Here is a 20,697-nt window from a genome sequence, read left to right as displayed (position 1 = left end):
GGACATGTCTAATAGGCGCTGATGCTAAATGACAGACAAGCTTAAAACCAATTAAATACCTCAGAAATAAAATATCTAAACCTTGATTTGATAATAGGTTCCTTAATAACAGTAAGTAACATAAAAAGTCAACATAGTTTGTTATATCTCTTCTGCCTCGCCAAGCAGAATAACTCCCAACCCAGTCCTCTCTGACCCTGCTGCCCAAGTCTACTGATCCTGAAGCAGCAACTTTAGCTTCCATTGACTGCTAAAACTCAAATGCTTCTGGAGAGATCTGGGCTTTTTTAGTTGAACAAACTGATTGCAAATAGGAAAGGAGGTCCTTTAGCTGACATAAAAGTCATTGCCAGTTTGCATTAGCTGTACATAAGCAGCTGCAGCATAGTACCCCAGCTACAGAGGCTAACCCCAGTCTTTGTGATACTTGGCAAAGGGCTGTCATGGTGACATTACTTATTATACTCTTGCAGTAACCCTCTACTAGCAGAAGTCCTGCCCCTTTCATTAAGAGAGCTTTTAGTTACCTCAGACACAAACTTACTTCAGCAGTTTGTATCAGGTTAGAGCAGTTGATACCCCTGATTTATACCTGCTGAACCAATGAAGAAAAGCTAATTAACATCAGCTAAATAACTTGACCACTGGCTCTGATTAACTTGTATTGATTTGCAACAGCTGAAGACTTCTTCACCTGCTTCCCATAACTTACAGTCTTTTGAGGATCTATCTTCGGTGGTGCAAAAACTATTTTTACAGCAAATGTTTTGACCCAATATCTTCAGTGTGGAGGTGTTAATACACCACAACACAAGGAGTTCTGGGTAATTTACTATATCAGAGTATTATTGAGCCCAAGGGTTTTATTAGAGGCTTTGAAGATTCACTAGAGCTGGGAAATGCTAGTGGAATACAGTACATTTACTGTAAGATTGGCTGGCCAGTTAAGGGATGATTTACGCTAACTTACACCTTGGCTACTTGGTCTTTGCTGGAACTACATTCACTCATATCAGCTGTGGATCTGATTGTTTGTCCTCAGTTTAGATACAGCATTTTGCACCAGATGATATTTTTCTCCCAGTTACCTAAGTGATCCTGATCTATGAATACTGAAAGCTAGTTTTACACCTTTTTAAGCCAGCTGGTCAGCTGGTATAGTTTGACTTTGATCTATTGTTACATTTTAGATTGAGAAGTGCTTCCAGTATCGTATCTTATAATACTGAAACATTTGCTTCAGTAAGATAAAACATGTTTCATGCCTATTTTCCTATCAAGTTTCATTTAGTTGAAAGTACAGTGTGTTATAAAATATTATATGATTGCATGATGATTTCTACAATATACATTCTGAAAAGTCAAATAAAATATTTTTTAAATAAAATTTTTCAAAATTACAAAATTATACATTTTTATTTTCCTTAGTTGAAATTTACCATAGTTGTCCCAGAGAACATTTCAATATTTCAAAATTTCTTTCGAATCCAAAAGGAGGATTACAGAAGTAGGAATTCATCATTAAACAGAAATAGCATTTACACAGAGATGGGAGATATTTCAAAAAACGTTCTCCACAAAGATCAATGATTTCTGCTTCTAATCTTCTTCCTCTTTCTGCTGGTGTGGGTGTGAGGGCTAATTTAAGGTAGCACCCTACCAGAGGAGAGTTACTGAAAATGGAAAGCATCCTGCTTCCTTGTGATAATTCACCAGCTCAGAAAACAAGGCTGGGATCAAGACACAAGTTTATGCTCAATCTAGTCTCCTCTTGTATTGGGTTTGTGTGGCAAGGTTTTGGTAGTGGTGGGCTACAGTGGTCGCTTCTGTGAGAAGCTGCCAAAAGTTTCCTCCATGTCTGATAAAGCCAATGCCAGTCAGCTCCAAGACAGACCTGCTGCTGGCCAAGGCTGCGCCAATCAACGATGGTGGTAAGGCCTCTGTGATAACATATTTTAAAAGAGGAAAAATGTTTGTGCACAATGGCAATTGCAGCTGGAGAGAGGAGTGAGAATATGGGAGAGGAACAACTCTGCAGACACGAAGGTCAGTGAAGAAGGAGGGGGAGGAGGTACTTCAGGCACCAGAGCAGAGATTCCACTGCAGCCAATGGAGGTTAAAGGTGGAGCAGATATCCACCTGCAGCCTGTGTAAGACCCCAGGCTGGAGTAGGTGGATGCCTGAAGGAGCCTGTGACCCCATGGGAAGCCCATGCTGGAGCAGGCTCCTAGCAGGCCTTGTGATCCAGTGGGAAACCCATGCTGGAGCAGTCTGTTCCTGAAGGACTGCACCCAATGGAAGGTACCCATGCTGGAGCAGTTTGTGAAGATCTGCAGCCTGTGGGAAGGACTCATGTTGGAGAAGTTCGTGGAGGACTGTCTCTCATGAAAGGGACCCCATGCTGGATCAGGGGAAGAGTGTGAGGAGTCCTCCCCCTGAGGAAGAAGGAGAAGCAGAAACAACATGTAATGAAGTGACTTCAACTCCGTTTCCCATCACCCTGTGCCGCCAGGGGGCAGGAGGTAGAGAACTCTGGAGTAAAGTTAAGCCTGGGAAGAAGGGAGGGGTGGGGGGAAGGTGTTTTAAGATTTAGTTTTTATTTCTCATTACCCAACCCTGATTTGATTGGTAATAAATGAAACTAATTGCCCCAAGTTAGGTCTGTTTTGCCCATGACAGTAACTGGTGAATGATCTCTCCCTGTCCTTACCTCGATCCATAAGACTTTTGTTATATTTTTCTCCCCTGTCCAGCTGAGGAGGGGAGTGATAGAGTGGCTTTCGTGGGCACCTGGCATCCAGCCAGGGTCAACCCACCACACCTCCTCATATCTATCCCAGGGACGTAACAAGTGGACAGGTATCCAGGCGCTCCTGTATGACAGGGCTAAAAGTCTGTACAATCTGCAAAGAAAAACTGTTATAGTCCTCTGTGTTGTCATTGTACAAGTCTTAAACTGGAATTAGATACTGCAGTGATGGGTGCAAAAGGCAAATACGTAGCTGTTGCTTCATCCATACAGCCCTTCCCATACTGAGCTTCCAGTCATGCCTGTGTTCTAGGCAGGAGAGATATCTCAGATCACTGCTGCAGCACATGCAAGGAGTTTTGATGCAAGTAAGATGGAGATGTGGGATGCAAAGAATCTCGTCTAACAGTAGCTATGTTAGTTTCATTTAATGGTGTCAGTTCTCTCTGTAGTGAAAGGCTAGACACAAGCAGGTTCAGAGGATGATTTATGACCCCTAATGTGAGTTTGCAGAATGGATATGATGACTTATCTTCTGGAAGAGCCTTTTTCTGTTATAAAGGCAGCCTAGATAACATTATTAGATCAAGTCACCTAGTATTTAAATAGCTTAATTTCAGGGAGATTAATCTCATCTGTTGTATAGACATGTTGCATATACTCAGTAAGCCTGATTTGTCTGGATCTACTGCACAGCTATACCCAGGAGAGGCATTGTAGCTCTGGCAAATATCAAATCAAGCAGCACCATGTGTGCTCTGACAATCTTTATGTGCATAGTAAATCAGCTGTATTTGAAATGCACTGACCTTACTGGACATGGACAAGGCATGTTTAGAAAGGCACACACATGTGTGAAAATGCCTACCCTGGAAATTCACGTGCCTTACCTTCCCCAGCCCTGCAGTTTTGTACCATGCCATAGCACCATTTTCCATACCACACCAATATATGAGTCCCGTCATCATAATGAACTATTTCAAGTGTGCATACATGTCAAATACATGGGGAAAACATACAGGAAGATTTTGTCACTGGACTTTAGCTGTATGTAAGCAACATATTTAATCAGTTTTTCTCTGTATTCTTCAGAAAGAAGGAAGTTAGCGTCTTCAAAGAGTGATTTTTCCTGAGGATGGGATGAATCATCTCCAGGAGCTGTGTGGCTCTCTCCACTGAAAACAGAGGGAACTTAGATGACTAGATTATGCTCAGACAAAACCTGTATATGCTTAGTAGTAAATAGCACCAATTTTTTCACCCTCAACACTATCTGATGTTTTCCCTCTAATGGTAGCTTTTTCTTTGTTGAGAGGCCTTAAACCACCTAGGCACTGGAATAAGATTCTTCAGTGGGATGCATAAATTTGTGGCATGAATCCAATCCTAAGAGTCATTCACTCTAACACAGACAGATGATGCAATTTACTCTACTCTTTTGTTGGGACACACTGAACTTATGATGAATTTTGATGAAAATCCTATTGCCTTTTCTTCACTCTGTCACTGTCTCCCCAGATACAGTGTTGTAAAATGTCACTTCTTCCTTTACAATACGTTCCACATATGGTTTTAATAATTTACTTGTGTAAAAAAATCTATTGTTATTTTCTGAAACGTTAAAAAGCCCACATCCTTGTATGTCTAAAGAAAATCCAACAAACAGTATCTCCACCATCTTTAACTTACCTGTAAACATCAGCATCGGGGTAGAGGCATTTAGATATACTTAGCCTAATTGCCTCTGCCATCTGGTGGCAAAGTACAGTAATAGCACGTCAGAGCTCAGAAAATTTTTGTACCAGATTTATTTATTTGAAAATCATGACTCCACACAAGTAAAACTGTTTATAAAGTTTCAGTCTTTCAACATTTATTTTTATATGATACTCATAATTTGAAAAGTTTATATCTTGTAAATATTTATTTACTGATGCTATATTTTTATAATATATTATCTTGTGTTATGTAGTACTGAACAACATTATACCATTGCAATGCATTGTATCTTTAACGTGGTGACAAAAAAATCAGACATATTTGTTCAAATAGTTAAGTGTGAGTCTAGCTATGAGCTTCAGCAATGGGCTGTCCCAAGGTATTCCAACTATAGATGAGCACATTGATTTATCTCACCCAAATTGGCACCAAAAGTGAGTCCATCTGACCTCATCATTCTTCCTTTATGGTCAAAAAAAACTCTTCCCAGGCACTGTTCATCTTCTCTTAGAATATACATGTTCATACCCTAGGATCCACAAATCTTCTTTGTTAACTATAAAGAAGATCAGATGAAAAAATCAGGTGAAGTTGATTCCTTCCAAGATTGTATTATATCACATACAGCTTAAGTGTAGAAAGCAAAACCACACACCTTCACCTTCAAATTGGGGGATCCAACTAACCAAATGTGAATATAATCTCAGTACTCTCTCACATATCCTGATATATTGATTATGTCAGGTATAGTGAAGCTACTCTGTTGGGCTAGGTTAAGAAAAGTCTTTGATCCATATTACATACTAAGGTCCAAAAAAAGTAAACTAACTCTTAATTCTTGTGGGAGGGAATTCACCAGTTACAATGTTTACTGTGAAAATTGTGTTTTCTAGGTCTTGGAAATTAGTGTTGAAAGACTTGTTTCATATTTCCAGTTTCTTCTTGGTAGAAGACAGAGAAGGGACAGAGGTAGATGTAGGTGTGGGATACAAACAAGAGGGTGATGACCGCGATGTGTGAGGCACAGGTGGAGAGTGCCTTCCAGTGCCCCTCAGTGAAGCGGACCCTGATTGTGACCGAGATGAACATATAAGATGTGACCAGCACCAGGAAGCAAACCAGGGCTATTAAGCCACTGCTGGAGGCTGTGGTGATGCAGCCCTCAGGCCACTCTGAGATCTCAGAATAAGCCCTATTGTGCTGTTATCATTGTCACAAGTGCAGTGACTTGGGTGTCAGGCCCTTTGTGGCCACACCTGGGCCATCTGCTGCCTGAATTGTATACCGGAATGACTCAGCACGAATTGTGGCCAGAATGGAAAATACTGACCAAAACCAATCATCTCGAGATCTTATAAATAGCGATCCAAAAGTGAGACCTTTCGAGCTCTCCGGGACCACAGCAGGCTGTGTGACCCAGTATCTTCCCCTGAGCTGGGATGCCTCTCAGGGGAGATTTCGTGAGGTTTGAAAGATTGTCTGTCAACAATTTTGCAATGACTCAAAGGCCTGATTTCATGAGGTTCAGCAATTGTCCATTGATGAATGCTGGTACATAAAAGTGAGTTAATTTATGAAACTCACGAAAAGGGACATTTTAATCACAGGTTAACCTCTGTGTGTGTGTGTGTGCAATTTGATTCAGAACTGTCTGTCTGTCTGTCTGTCTGTGTGATTTGATTTAAACCCTATCTGTGTGTGCAACCCTGCTGCAAGTTTTGGGTGACCCTTGCCATTCTGGAATCTTTAAGTTGCTATTTTGATTGTAACAAATTCCATTGAATCACTCTGTTAAATTGGCTGATGCTTAAGTGCTGTTAAGAATTATACAACCTAATTTTGTGATCTATCTCAAAAATATTAATAAATCCTAAATTAGTGCTAAACGGAAGCCATGTAATAAAATCATGTTCCCAACAGAGGCCATGAACGACTCAGTGATGTAGATGCCCATGCAGGCCAGCCAGATGACTGGAGGCATGTCACAGAAGTAGCTGTCAATTAAACTGAGGGCAGAGAAGGTGAGCTGGATTGTGAGCAGCATCTGGACCATGGAGTAGAGGAAACACCGTTCTCAGCAGGCAGATACCAGGACCCAGCACACCTGCTGGCTTATGATGACTGTGTAGTGCAGGGGTTTGCAGATGGCTGTGTATGCCATCACTGCTGGGAGGAACATCTCTGTTGCCCCAACAAAGTTCAGAAAAGACAGCTGGGCTATACATCCCTCAAAGGCAATGGTCTTTCTTTGGGAGAGCAGGTCCATCAGTATCCTGTGAGAGGTGGCAGGGGCATAATAAATGTTCATGAAGGACAAATTGCAGAGGAGAAAGTACATGGGTGAGTACAGGTTGGGGTCAGCCCTGACTGCCACAATGATGAGAATGTTTCCCAGCAGAGCCATGGCATTGGTGAGGAAGAAGGTGAAGAAGAGGACTCGCAGCTCCCTTGCATCAGAAATCCCCAGGAGGATGAATTCAGTTATTCAGCAGAAATGTTGCAGTGCCATTGCTTCAGCTCAGGCTTCCATAGCACAGGTGTAGGGGAGAAGTCGTGGGCTGGCCAGGAAGAGAAGAGAATATGCTGCAGCTCCAAGGTTCATGGATGATGCCCAGAAACCAGTTTTGGGAGTTTCTTCATTAATATTCTTCATTAATATTAATATTGAGCTAGTGAGTGTCTAGTAGCTTGACTGCTCTCTCGGGCCTGCCGTTAAGACAACATGCTCTCCTGAAGAGTTTGTGCTTTCTAAGATAGCATAAGCAGCAAATCACTGCACTGCCACCTCAACATCACTCAGAGACACCTTTAAAGTTCTTCATTAGATAAATACCCTGTCTTATGGAGGTTGAAATGCAACCACCACAGACATAAAGTTTAAGAATGTCAGCACATGAATAAATAGTTCTCTGTGTTTTGGGGAAATTTATTTACATGTGTGGTGTTTTGTTTTGTTTTGCTTTCCTTTTGGAAGGAAATATACCTAATAGTTCAAAATCTTGACGTTGTCCTAATGGTGAGCTACTCACGAATATGTCAAGGCGTTTCTGTTCCCTTTGAAATTTTAGCTCATTTTCTTTTACAGTCACATCAGGAAATTCTTCAGCTGCATATTTCTGTCTGAGAATCAATAAGCAGATTACTACTAAGAAAGCAGTCTCTGTTTTTCATATATCCTTCATTAGCCTTTTGCTAATACCTGAGCACTTTCCTTGCATCCTGCTCTATTCTCGACTGCTTTCTGGTAGATTTTGAAGAGTTTTACCTTCCTATCAAACAAACAGGCTTGCTTCATGCATAACTCAGAATATATGTCTGCAAATCACAACATTAATTTAGAAATGATCCCACTTTTACCTCTTTTCCTCTGATGAGGGCTCAATGACCTTACACAGCTAGCACAGCTGCAGAGGAGGCGAACAGCCGTCTGTCTATAGCAATCCCTGATATTTTACTAGACAGAGATCTGCAGTATAGGCATCACAATTTGAGCATGACAGCTTCAGCTCCCTGCATAGTCAATGAAGATCAACAAACACCTTAAAGGGATGGCTCAGTTTACATTTTTTAGATCATGGCTCCAGAGTAGGAGAATTTATACCCTAGAAGATACTGCATCTATCCCTGAGTATAAATGGAGAGCAGATAGCTGCCCCGTGCTAGATGTCTACAATAAAATCAAGCCGCTAGAGTTAAATGAAGCTGCCTTGAAGGAGCCAAACAGCCAAGACATCACAGCACCATTTAAAATCTTCTGTATATTTTTCAACAAATCACCAAGCATTTCTTTCTGCCATTCACATACACAAATACAACCACACACACGTACTTTAATATGCCATGGTAGATATGAAGGAATAGGATAGGGAAAAAAGGTGGCTATTATACTCAGTTACTAAACGTTGATACAACCTGAATTTCCAGGTCTGAACTCTGCTAAGGGTTGTTTAGAGCATGGTCAGCTCCTCTAGCAGCCCCAGACCAGGACTCTCCTGCCAGGCCTCTGGAGTCCAGTGCCTGGGGACCCAGAGTCTCTGCCCATGCTGAGGGATGTGGCTGCCACTTTCCCCTTTGCAGGTTCAAACAGCAGCAAAGCTGTGCACATGTTCCAGAGACACACAAACACACACAAACACACATACACACACAGTACCCTGACATGGCCAGTCACACAGACTGCCACAGCCAAGGCGCTACCGTCAACAGAACCTGCACACAGGACCCACATCACGCACAGGTACAGACAGACATGTCCCCTCCTTCTTTGGGGCTGGCAGATGCAGGAGGTCACTAGTGCAGGCACACACACGATACTGTCTGGGTTCACAAGCACACACATACTCACAGGTTCCCTGAGCACTGGCACGGTCCCTCTGTCTGCATGGTACCCCTGCCTAGATCTCAGCCTCTTACTGCCCTGTAAGTCCCCTACTTGCCAGCTGGTCCAGCCTGAAGTTTGCTGGTGAATACACATGTGCACCCCATGCATACCTGGTTTGGATAAGAGACGGACATTTGGCCCACCCAGCAGCTGGCACAAGGCACACGGGCTGTGACCTGCTGTACCACTACAGCCACCAGCTCAGAGCCCCTCACTTGCCTCACACACACCAGTCTCTCCCAGTAGATCATTTGGGAACACACACTGTTCCTGCCCCAGTGGCTGGAGGCCAAGACCCCACTGGCTCCAGTAGCTGGCACTAGGACCCCACTGACTCCAGTAGCTGCACTGGGACCCCACTGACTCCCGTAGCTGATACCACAGGCCAGGGGCACCCATATCCCTAGTCTGACTCCAGTAGCTGGCACCAAATCCACTCACACCAGTCTCCCCAGTAGCTGGCACTTGGTCCTTGTAGCGCACATACACACAGGATAGAATGAGATTACACAGAGAGTTAAGAAAGCATTTATTAAGAAGACAGGACAGACTGCAGTGGTCAGACACAGGGCTCAGTCAGGCAAGCACACTCACTGATTCATTTTTATATGTGACTGGCCCCTTTTATACCCTTTTCTTCCCATTCCCCCACTTTGTTCCTCCTGGCTCCCCTTCCCCTGCACGCTGCCTCATCAGGTGGCACAGTCCCACTGACCACATCCAACATCCCAGACCCTCAGGGTTGCATCCTTACCAGTTGCAAAGTCCCAGGTTGCCTACAGTGTCTTGATAGCTTATCAATTAATGTGACTAACCAGGTTTCTGGTTATTGTCTTTGCTAATGCTAATTGGTCAGGTTTTACGTCTCTGTGTGTTTGTCTCCTTCTCTTTCCTTATCTTCCCAACCAAGAAAAATAAACATCGTCATGCTTGCTCCACTAACCACGTTTGTTCTCATCACGACTTCCTTTAACATGTATTGGTCAGGTTTGCCTCTGTATGTTCTTGTTTATGGCTCCTTCAGGGGTACTCTTAAAGGAGTGGACACTATTCTTCCACATATCCTTACAAATACATATCCAAATAACCTTACAAACTACAGCATTTGTTGTCTGAAATAATTTTAAATTATTCACTCCAAATCTATTTCAAGTTATTAGTCTGAAAGATCAGGGTATTGTTCCATTCTACTTCCTCTTGCTTGTAATTGCCATATTTTTGCTCTTGTTTAAATTTCTTGTTGCATAGAAATTTGTTTCAGGAGATATTCAAGCAGTTTTTCTTATTGTGGCAGGTTACAGGCAAATTTTACTGTGACAGTATATATTTTTTCCATCTACCCATTTTCCATCTACCATTTAAACAGAAAGATCCAATGAGGCAAGATCTCTAAGGCTTTCTGAACTGTCCAAAGATTCTCCCACATCTTGTAAGCCTGCTCACAGCCCTGGATTTCAAGAGATCAGACTTTGGCCTCTCCAAAAATCTGCTCAGAAAAATACCCTGGGATAAGGCTGCAGAGGGAAGAGGGGCCAAAGAAAGCTGGTTCATATTCAAGAATAACCTCCTCCAAGGTCAAGAGATTTCCATTCCAATGAATAAGAAGTCAGGTAAAAATACCAGGAGGCCCGTGAGGATGAACAAGGAGCTCTTGGCTAAACTCAAATACAAAAAGGAAGCATACAGATCATGGAAGGTAACCTGGGAGGAATATAGAAATATTGTCCAAGCATCCAGGAATGAAATTAAGAAAGCTAAAGCCCAAATGGAATTGAATTGGGCCAGGAATGTAAGAGAAAACAAGGAGGGTTTCTATATGTACATAGAAGACAAAAGGAAGACTAGAGAAAATGTGGGCCCCTTGCTCAATGAGATAGGGGACCTGGTTATACAGAACATGGAGAAGGCCGAAGAACTTCTTTGCCTTAGTCTTAACTAGCAAGACCAGCACTGAGGAATCCCAGGTCCCAGAGACCAGTGACAGAGGTTGGAATAAGAAAGATGTACCTGTAAGGGTATGTGGAAGGAGAGTGTCTGCTACTTTGAGGGTATCTGGTCAAGGACCTGTTTCAGTGCAGTAAAGGAAAATAAGAAAAGGAGGAAGCCTTAAAGAAGAATGTACAGGGACACAAACCTGACTGACACATCATAAGGGAGGCAGTGATGAGAACCAAACCTGGTCAAGTCACACTAATTGATGAGGGCATGTGAGAGTCTGAGAATGTTTATTCCAGTGAGGTTATCTGATGGGTGACCTTGTCAACTGGGAAACCAAGGGGAAAAAAAGAGGAAAGCCCAAACAAAATATGCAGAGATACAGATTAACATGGAGACAATGACAAGAAACAAACCTCACCACTCAGTAATTGATGGGCTATCAAGAAACCACAGGTACTACTTTCAGGAATATCAACCTGGACTTTGCAACTGTTAAGACTGTGAAACAGGGGAACCCCAGACTGGGAGAGGTATGGGAATACAAACCCATGGGGGACATGCAGGGGAAGAAGGGAGCAGGGAGGAACAAAGAAGAAAGGGGGTAGACAGAAAAGGGTATAAAAGGAACCAGCTGGGTTTAAAACAGGGCCAGTCAGTACACTTGCCTGGCTGAGCCCTGCACCTGATCACCTCAGTCTGTACTATCATCTTATATTTTCTTATTAAATATTTTTTTAACTATCTCTCTGTGTAATCTCACTCTCTATCCCATATGTATGCATGTACTGCATGGACTAAATGCCAGCTACTGGTGAGATCTCTGTGCATGTGAGTGGTATTTCGTACCAGCTACTGGAGTTAGACAGGGGGTGTAGGTGCCCCGAGTCCTGTGGAGTCAGCTACTGGAGCAAGAGTGGGGGTCTCAGTGCCAGCTACTGGAGTAGGGGTCTTTAACTTCCAACCACTGGGGCAGGAATGGTTTGTGTTCCCCAAACCAGCTACTAGGGGAGGACTGGCATGAGTGAAGTAAGCAGCTCTGTGTCAGTGGCTGGAGTAAGACCATGGGTCACAGCCCGTATGCCTGGTGCCAGCTGGTGGTGGAGGAGCAAATGTTTGTATCTTCCCCCAAACCATGTGTCCATGGGGTGTGCGTGTGTATTTCCTAGCAAATTTTAACCTGGACTAGATGGCATTAGGGGGGCCTTGGTTCTGGGCCAGGGTATCAGATGAGCAGGGGGTCCATGCTGGTACAGCCAGGGGGACTGGCAAATGTGAAGCACATGAGGGACGAGTGTGGGAGTGTTGAGTGTTTGCTAGCAAGCATCAAGCTGGACTAACCAGGAAGTAGGGGACCTGTGAAGTGGGTAGAGGGCAAGGATCCAGATGGGGTGCCGGGTGGACAGAGGGGCCATGCTGGTACTCAAGGGATCCGTAAACATGTGCGTGCTTGTGAACCTAGAGTGTAATATGTGTGCTCCTTCACTTGGCTGTCCATGTTTATGTTTTATGTGAGTCCTGTATGTAGGTGCTGTTGAAGGCAGCACCTGGTCTGTGGCAGTCTGTGTGACCAGTCGTGTCATTATCCTCTGTGTCTGTGTGTGTTCATCTGTGTCTGTGTCTCTGGGACAGGTGCACAGCTTCGTTACTGGTTGAACCTGCAAAAGGGAAAGCCCAGGAGGGTCCTGGGTCAGAGCAGCTGGAGGAGACAGCCACATTTCTTACATCTCTTATGAGTACCCTTGGTGAAGAGGATCAGGTCGAGGAATACTTAAGCAAACTTGACAGAGTCCTTTGGCTGAGATCTGGTCTCCAAGAAGGCCAATAGCATCCTGGGTTGTATCAGAAACAGTGCAGCCAGCAGGACTAGGGAAGCGATCGTCCCCCTGTACTCAGCACTGGTGAGGCTGCACCTCCAATACTGTGTTCAGTTTTGGGCCCCTCACTACAAGAAGGACATCAAGGTGCTGGATTGTGTCCAAAGAGGGGCAACAAAGCTGGTGAAGGGTCTAGAGAGCAAGTCTTATGAGGAGCACCTGAGGGAACTGGGGTTGTTTAGCCTGGAGAAAAGGAGGCTGAGGGGAGACTTTATCGCTGTTTACAGCTACCTGAAAGGAGGTTGTAGTGAGGTGGGTATTGGTCTCTTCTCCCAAGTAACAAGCAATAGGATTAGAGGAAACAGCCTCAAGTTGCATCAGGGCAGGTTTAGGCTGGATATTAGGAAAAACTTCTTCACCGAAAGGGTAGGGAGGCACTGGAAAAGGCTGCCCAGGGAAGTGGCTGAGTCCTCATCCCTGGAGGTATTTAAAAGGTGGGTAGATGTGGCACTTAGGGACATGGTTTAGTGGTGGACTTGGCAGTGCTAGGTTAATGGTTGGACTTGATGATCCTAAGGGTCTTTTCCAACCTAAACAATTCTATGACTCTGTGATTCTATGATTCTAGATGCACCAACAACTGCTGAGGGAGCTGGCAGATGTTACTGTAAGGACACTCTCAATAATCTTTGGTTGATCATGGTGACCAGGAGAAGTGCTCAAAGGCTGGAGGGAAGCAAATGTCATCACCATCTTCAAGAAGGGCAAGAAGGAGGACCCAGGGAACTACAAGCCAGTCAGCCTCACCTCAATCCCTGAGAAGGTGATGGAGCAGCTAAACCGCTTCCAGGCACATTAAGGATGAGAAAATCGTCAGGAGGAGTCATCATGGCTAGTTGAGGGGAGAGCAGTAGATATTGTTTACCTTGACTTCAGTAAGGCCTTTCACACTGTCTCCCATAAGATCCTCATAGAGAAGCTGTTGTTCTGTGAGCTGGATGAACAGATAGTGAGGTGGATTGAAAACTGGCTGAATGGCTGGGTCCATAAGGTGGTGGTCAGCAGCACAAAGTCTAGTTGGAGGCCAGTAACGAGCAGTCTACTCCAGGGGTTAATACTCAGTCCAGTCCTGTTCAACATCTTCATTAATGATCTGGATGATGGGGTAGAGTGTACCATCAGCAAGTTTGCAGATGACACCAAACTGGGAGGAGTGGCTGATACATCAGAAGGTTGTGCTGCCATCCAGAGGGATCTCAACAGGGTGGAGAAATGGCCTGACAGTAACTTCATGAAGTTCAATAAGCGGAAGTGCAAAGTCCTGCACCTGCGGAGGAGTAAACCTATGCACAAATATATGCTGGAGGCAACCCAGCTGGAAAGCAGCTTTGCAGAGAAGGACCTGGGGGTCCTGTTGGACACCAAGTTATACATGAGTCAGAAATGTGCCCTTGCTGCAAAGAAGGTGAGTGGTGTCCTCAGCTGTATTAGACAAAGTCTTGTCAGCGGGTTGAGGGAGATGATCCTTCTCCTTTATTCAGTGCTGGTGAGGCCTCATCTGGAGTGCTGTGTCCAGTTCTGGGCTCCCTAGTACAAGAGAGACATGGACATGCTGGAGAGAGTCCATTAAAGGGCTACTGAGATGATTAAAGGACTGGCACACCTCATATATGAGGAAAGCCTGAGGGAGCTGGGACTGTTTATCCTGGAGAAAAGAAGGGTCTTATGGGATCTTATCCATGTGTATAAATACCTGAAGGGAGGATGCAAAGAGGACAGAGCCAGGCTCTTTTTAGTGATGCTCAGTGCTGCGACAAGAGGTAGTGGCCACAAGCTGAAACACAGGAGGTTCCCTCTGAACATAAGGAAACACTTTTTCACTGTGAGGGTGACTGAGCACTGGAGCAGGTTGCCCAGAGAGGTTGTGCCGTCTCCCTCCTTAGAGATATTAGAAAAACATCTAGACACTGTTCTGGGTAACAGGCTATAGGTGACTCTGCTTGAGTAGGGTGGTTGGACCAGATGACCTCCAGAGGTTTTCCAACATCAGCCAGTCTGTGATTCTGTGATTCTTTCTCCCTAAACTCAACCCATCCCAGCACAACATAAAAATACTCCTGTAAACTCTTACTGAGCACTAAACATAGGCAACAGATAGTTTTCCATTAATGGAGCTGGACTTGTGAGAACTGCGTTGTTACCAAACTCCAGGCACCTACCTGAGGGCCTTATTAAAGAGTTTTGGTGACTGGGTCCTCTGGTGGGCAGCAGCAAACCAATTTGCATCATACACTTCTAAGCACTTGAGAAGCCCTTTGTGTGAAAATAAAACAAGCCTATAATAATAATAATAATTTTTAAAAAGGTAGAATTGCACTAATCCCCTCATTGAGACAGCATCAGGAAATGTATGAGATGAGGGAAGATGCAGAGCTAGGCCAGGTAGCAATGGTAGGAAACTGTAGTCACCCCAGAATAGACTGGATCAAAATGAGATATAAATTAGTATGACCATTCATTCACCAAGAAAAAGGAAAGTTTGAGCAGACCAAAGACACTGCCAGTGGTGATGCTCCACTGCAAACTAAGGCTCAAGTTAAAATTGAACTCATTCCTTCATACTTCTGTTTCTGCATTAAAGGGTCACTTTTAACTTTAGACATGTTGAACTGGACTCTCCAACATTCAGGCAGCAAATCTTTTATACAATACTTTCTTAGAGATATGATAGCTCAATTAGGGAGCTTTTAGATGTGCCTCCAAATCAATGGAAAGGAAGAAATGCTGCAAACACTTTGTCTTTCTGACATCCTTTTTGATATCTACCTTGTAGAGAGAGGGATCTTAGCCATGAAGAGCCTGTTTAAGTCCACTGATACAAAAAGCAGAAGTAGATATCTGTAGCATAGATCTAATGTAGAAATTAGAGGTGATATCACCTCATCAGCAAATCAAAGCTGCACTTGCTTTAGAAACTTGATCAAAATAATTACTTTGGACATGAACTTTAAAGATTAGAAACCAGGCTCTGAAGACATGCACTCTGGAAAATGAAGAAATGTGATTACTTGACTTTTATAGCCATTTCTGCTACATCTTCATTATGTGAAATGAATGCCTCTTCCAATGTAACATGAAGAACCTGTTAAATCTGGAAAGAAAATCTTGATGACTAGACATCTACGTTTTCACCCTCAACTCTAGGAAAGATAAATCTTCCTCTTCTGTCAGTCATTGCTGCCTATTCTTTTTTCCTCTTCAGCCTGGAAATATGAAGAAGATAACTTCTTTGTCCAAGTAGTGATGTTTTACTTCTAATTTTACTACCATTGTAAAGTAACAAGGACTTACTGCCACATATAATTTCCATGTATCATTAATGAACTCAAGGCAAATGACTGAACTGTCAACTATTTTAAGGACATACTGTTCCTCTAATGGAGGAGCAGGACTCCTTTAAATGAAGTTGATCCAGACCAGAATAACCATGGTTTTAGGTTTCTAGTACATGAGGTTGGTTTGAAGCTGGGAATTAAATTGCAAGTTTTACTTTTTTTTGTCATTGGGCAGCTTAGATTGAGTGTTTTGAGGAAACAGGGATAGGAAGCAGAACAAAACCGAAGCAGATGATAGTGCATTCACCAGGAAATACCAAATACAGAAAAATGGGAACATTCAGGCTCACCGTAGTGGGAAAGATTTTAGCCATTAGCTTGGTGAGCCTTCGAATCCTAGTACTGACTAGAGCACTAATAATAGTAATTATTATTATTGGCAATTGCACTGGCAGGGGAAGGGGAGAGGACTCACCTCCTGTTATCTGCAACAGCAAGTGACCCTAACAACATCTAATATCAGATATTTAATAGCTGACTCGTGGATTCATCATATGACAATGTGATATTCATAATAAGTCACTTACTGAAAGCAGAAAGGGGACTCCAGAAGCAGGCAGTGGTCAATTTTTCAGATGCCTTGGGCCACATTTTCTCAGCTGAAGGGATTACAGAGTAGCTGGCGTTTGTCAGACTGGAAGTTCACACTCTAGCTAATGGGATGCTCTGCCTGGAGAATATTTTTAATATTTACATATTATTTATTTTTATTCGTTTATTGCTGATTTTTCAGTACAATCTGTGCCATCTTTCCCTGTAATCTTGTTTCCCCTACTTCTTTCATGCTCCTATTTTACCATGAAATTAATCCCATCCTCCCCAAAGGTTGCTTACTCTCTTCAGCAGCTTGCTTAATTGTAGACACCTCATGTTTGCATATAAAAATACGTGAAATGAAAGCTGCCAATGCTGTGCCGTACTGAAGGGTTTGTTTACTCAAAGCTCAGGTTTTATAGGTGACAATCACCTCACATGCTTTTGATTAACAATTTCCAATGAAAAAGGTGAGAGTTACATAAAATCTTGAATTTGGTGTCAGCAATATTCTGAAGTGCCTTGCTAAAACCAGACAAACATTACTGAGAAGACTCTTCTCTTTCCCTCCCTATGGTTTCTTGAGCTCATATCATCTTACAAACACGCACTGCATTGTTTCATTTCTCATTTATCTTTACTTTCTGCTCCACAACAGTTTCATGGCATTTTTCACCTCTTCATTTAGGAGTGTGTAGATCAAGGGATTGAGCCTAGGTGTGATGATGGTATAGAACACAGAGAACATCTTGTCCACTGTGAAGGTGGCAGAAGGGTACATATAGATAAAAATGCACGGCCAAAAGAACGGAATTACAACAGTTATGTGGGAGGTGCAGGTAGAGAGCGCTTTGAGACACCCTTCGGAAGCGCGTGTCCTCAAAGAGACCAAGACAACAACATAGGACACAACAAGAACAACAAAACAGCTCAGGGAAATCAAATCACTATTGGCAACCACAATGGCACCAACAATGTAGGTGTCAGTGCAGGTCAGCTTCAGCAAAGGGTGCACATCACAGAAATAGTGGTGGTCAGTCTCATTGGGCCCACAAAACAGTAGCTGAATGGTAAGCAGAGTCTGCACCAGGTAGTGCACAAAGCTGCCCACCCAAGAAGCTGCCACCAGCCAGCCACAGAGATGCTTGTTCATAATATTTCTGTAATGAAGTGGTTTACAATACTATATAGCAATACAATGATCATATGCCATCACTGTGAGAAGGAAGAGCCAAAGAAATGGACCACAGACAGTTGAACGATGATACCCACAAAAGGGATGGTCTTCTCAACAAGAAGGTTATAAATGAGATTGGGAGCTGTGACAGTATAGTAGGTGATGTCTACAAAGGACAAGTAGCTCAGAAAGGAGTACATGGGGAATTCCAGCTGTTCACTGGTCCTTATAGTGATAATGATAAGCAGGTTTCCGAGTACGATAGTGACATAGAAGACTAAGAATAGAGAAATACATTTTTGCTACTGTCTCATCTTGTGTGAGTCCATGGAGGATGAACTCTGTCACGTTGTTTTTGTTCTCCACAGGCGCCATGTGGACAGGACTTGAAGCATAGAAAAAAAGCCATTTGCTATGGCATTAGAAACAGGATGTTATCAATACACATACATATTAGTCATTGGCATATTAAATATTAAGCATATTTTCTTTCATGTCTTTTTGAGACCATTTTCATTCAAGGAATAACAGCTGATATCCAACTCAGAATGGGATGCCATCCAGACAGACCTGGACAAGCTGGAGAAATGGGCCTGTGTGAACCTCATGAGGTTCAACAAGGACAAGTGCAAGGTCCTGCACCTGGGTCGGGGCAATCCCTGGTATCAATACAGGCTGGGGAATGAAAGGATTGAGAGCAGCCCTGCAGGGAAGGACTTGGGGGTACTGAGAGATGAAAAGCTGGACATGAGCCAGCAATGTGCTCTCACAGCGCAGAAAGCCAACCGTATCCTTGGCTGCATCAAAAGCATCGTGGCCAGCAGGTCAAGGGAGGTGATTCTGCCCCTCTACTCTGCTCTGGTGAGACCCCACCTGCAGTACTGCATCCAGCTCTGGGGTCCTCAGCACAGGAAGGACATGGACCTGTTGGAGAGGGTCCAGAGGAGGGCCACAAAAATCATCAGGGGGATGGAACACCTCTGCTATGAGGAAAGGCTGAAAGAGCTGGGGTTGTTCAGCCTGGAGAAGAGAAGGCTGCAGGGAGACCTTATTGCGGCCTTTCAATACTTATAAGGGGGCTTATAAGAAAGATCAGGACAGACTTTTTAGCAGGGCCTGTTGTGATAGGACAAGGAGTAATGGTTTTAAACTAAAAGAGGGTGTATTCAGGCTGGATATAAGGAAGAAATTTTTTACGATGAGGGTGGTGAAACACTAGACCGGGTTGCCCAGAGAGGTGGTAGATGTCCCATCCTTAGAAACATTCAAGGATAGGCTAGATGGGGCTCTGAGCAACCCGATCTGGTTGAAGATGTCCCTGCCATTGCAGGGGGGATGGACTAGATGACCTTTAAAGATCCCTTCCATCCCAAAGCATTCTATGATTCTATGATTCTATGATAATAGCAAGCTGTTTCTTTATTTGAGGAGTGTGGTAGAAACATCCTCTAAAATCCTAGTTCTCACCTTTGCCTCTTCTGAAAGACAACTAATTGCAAGGTCCCTTTAAGACCCACTTTTACTCTGCGATGTTGATTTGGAAATAAAAAGATGACCAAAAGGAACAGCGCCGTCCTAATTCAAGTCTCAACACTTTACTCACAGCCTGAGGAAGGTGCATGATCATCAGTGAATGTACTTTCCTTTTAAGCCCTCTAAGGGGATGCAACAGAATTACTGCTGATTATTTCTCTGACTGTGATAGACTGTACAAGCTCAGTCACAGAAGGAGGTGTCCAGTGTTTCCTTGGGTCACTTTTCTGACAGTATGTGGATGAGTTAATGTGGACTAATTTGCATTAATGATGTGTTAGTAGCGGGTTGTATACCTCACCCAAGTCCTGGACTGAGAGGGAACTCCTCATAAATAAATTTGTAGTGACACTGGGGTAATGAATGCACTACTGATGACTCTTCTTTACTCACAAACACCCATGAATTCACCTTTGCAGCATTAGTACCCATTACCCAGCACATCGGTATCACTAATATACAATTTATGCATGAAGAAAGAGGCATAACCTTGTCTATGATACTGGCAAGTCCTTTGGGGTCTGAATCCTGTTCAACAATCACAGGTCACTCAGTTCTTTCGCCTTGAGGTCTCTGTCTCACCCACTGGCTACTCCCCAACTTGGGCAGCAGAAAAAATGCTCTTTTGTGTCTTCATCTCTACCTCCACACCCCTCCTTATGCAGACAGAAAGCGCTTTGGGGATGACCAAAGTGTGTGCGTTAGGACAATTGTTGCCTATGTGTACGGTTGAGGAGACAATGTAAGACTGAGCATGTGGGAAATGCTGTCACCAGTTCTTGAGTCCTTCTCTCTGTAACACTGACAAGATCCTTTTGATGGATCTTTTTGGAAACAGCATGTAACTGGGAAAAATAGCAACTAAAACACCAACTAAAATAAAGCTCTAAAAATGTAATTTTTTTTTTTCCAATTCATAAAATGGACCTCACAAAAGTCACTCAACATAAATTCCTATTATCAAAGGCAGGATTTCACAGTCATGCTTAAACAATGCAAAGGAACAAAATTTAAAAACTTACACAGTTTATATTTGCCAATCTCCAAGAGTTCGCGTGCTACTCTGATGACCTCCTCTGACCACGTTAGGCGGTTTCATCAGCATGTCTCAGCTGCAAGTTGTTGCTTAGATGTCATGAGAGCAATATGCATCTTTACCAATTCTGAAAAGTGCTGTCCTGGTTTCAGCTGGGATAGAGTTAATTTTCTTCCCTGTAGCTGGTATAGTGCTGTGTTTTGGATTTAGGATGGGAATAATGTTGATAACTGATGTTTTGGATGTTGCTAAGTAGTGCTTACACCAGTCAAGGACTTTTCAGCTTCCCATGCTCTGCCTGGCGCACAAGAAGCTGGGAGGGAGCACAGCCAGGACATCTGACCCAGACTGGCCAAAGGGCTATTCCATACCGTATGACATCATGCTCAGTATATAACTGGGGCGAGTTGGCCGGGGGGGA

At 43.5% G+C, this 20,697-nt stretch overlaps 2 pseudogenes; both read right to left on the bottom strand.

Annotated features, from left to right (window-relative positions):
* Nucleotides 1-6,338: 6,338 nt before the first annotated feature.
* LOC104018605 (olfactory receptor 4M2-like) lies at nucleotides 6,339-6,998 on the bottom strand (annotated as a pseudogene).
* A 5,112-nt stretch (nucleotides 6,999-12,110) lies between these two features.
* LOC104018604 (olfactory receptor 4S2-like) lies at nucleotides 12,111-18,082 on the bottom strand (annotated as a pseudogene).
* Between the last annotated feature and the right edge of the window lie 2,615 nt (nucleotides 18,083-20,697).

This window comes from Nipponia nippon, unplaced genomic scaffold, assembly GCF_047370975.1.
Source record: "Nipponia nippon isolate SJK-2023a ecotype South Korea unplaced genomic scaffold, ASM4737097v1 scaffold_53, whole genome shotgun sequence".
NCBI classification, from domain to species: Eukaryota; Metazoa; Chordata; class Aves; order Pelecaniformes; family Threskiornithidae; genus Nipponia; species Nipponia nippon.
Note: the sequence above shows the minus strand (reverse complement) of the source record. Positions and strands in the feature narration are given on the sequence as shown.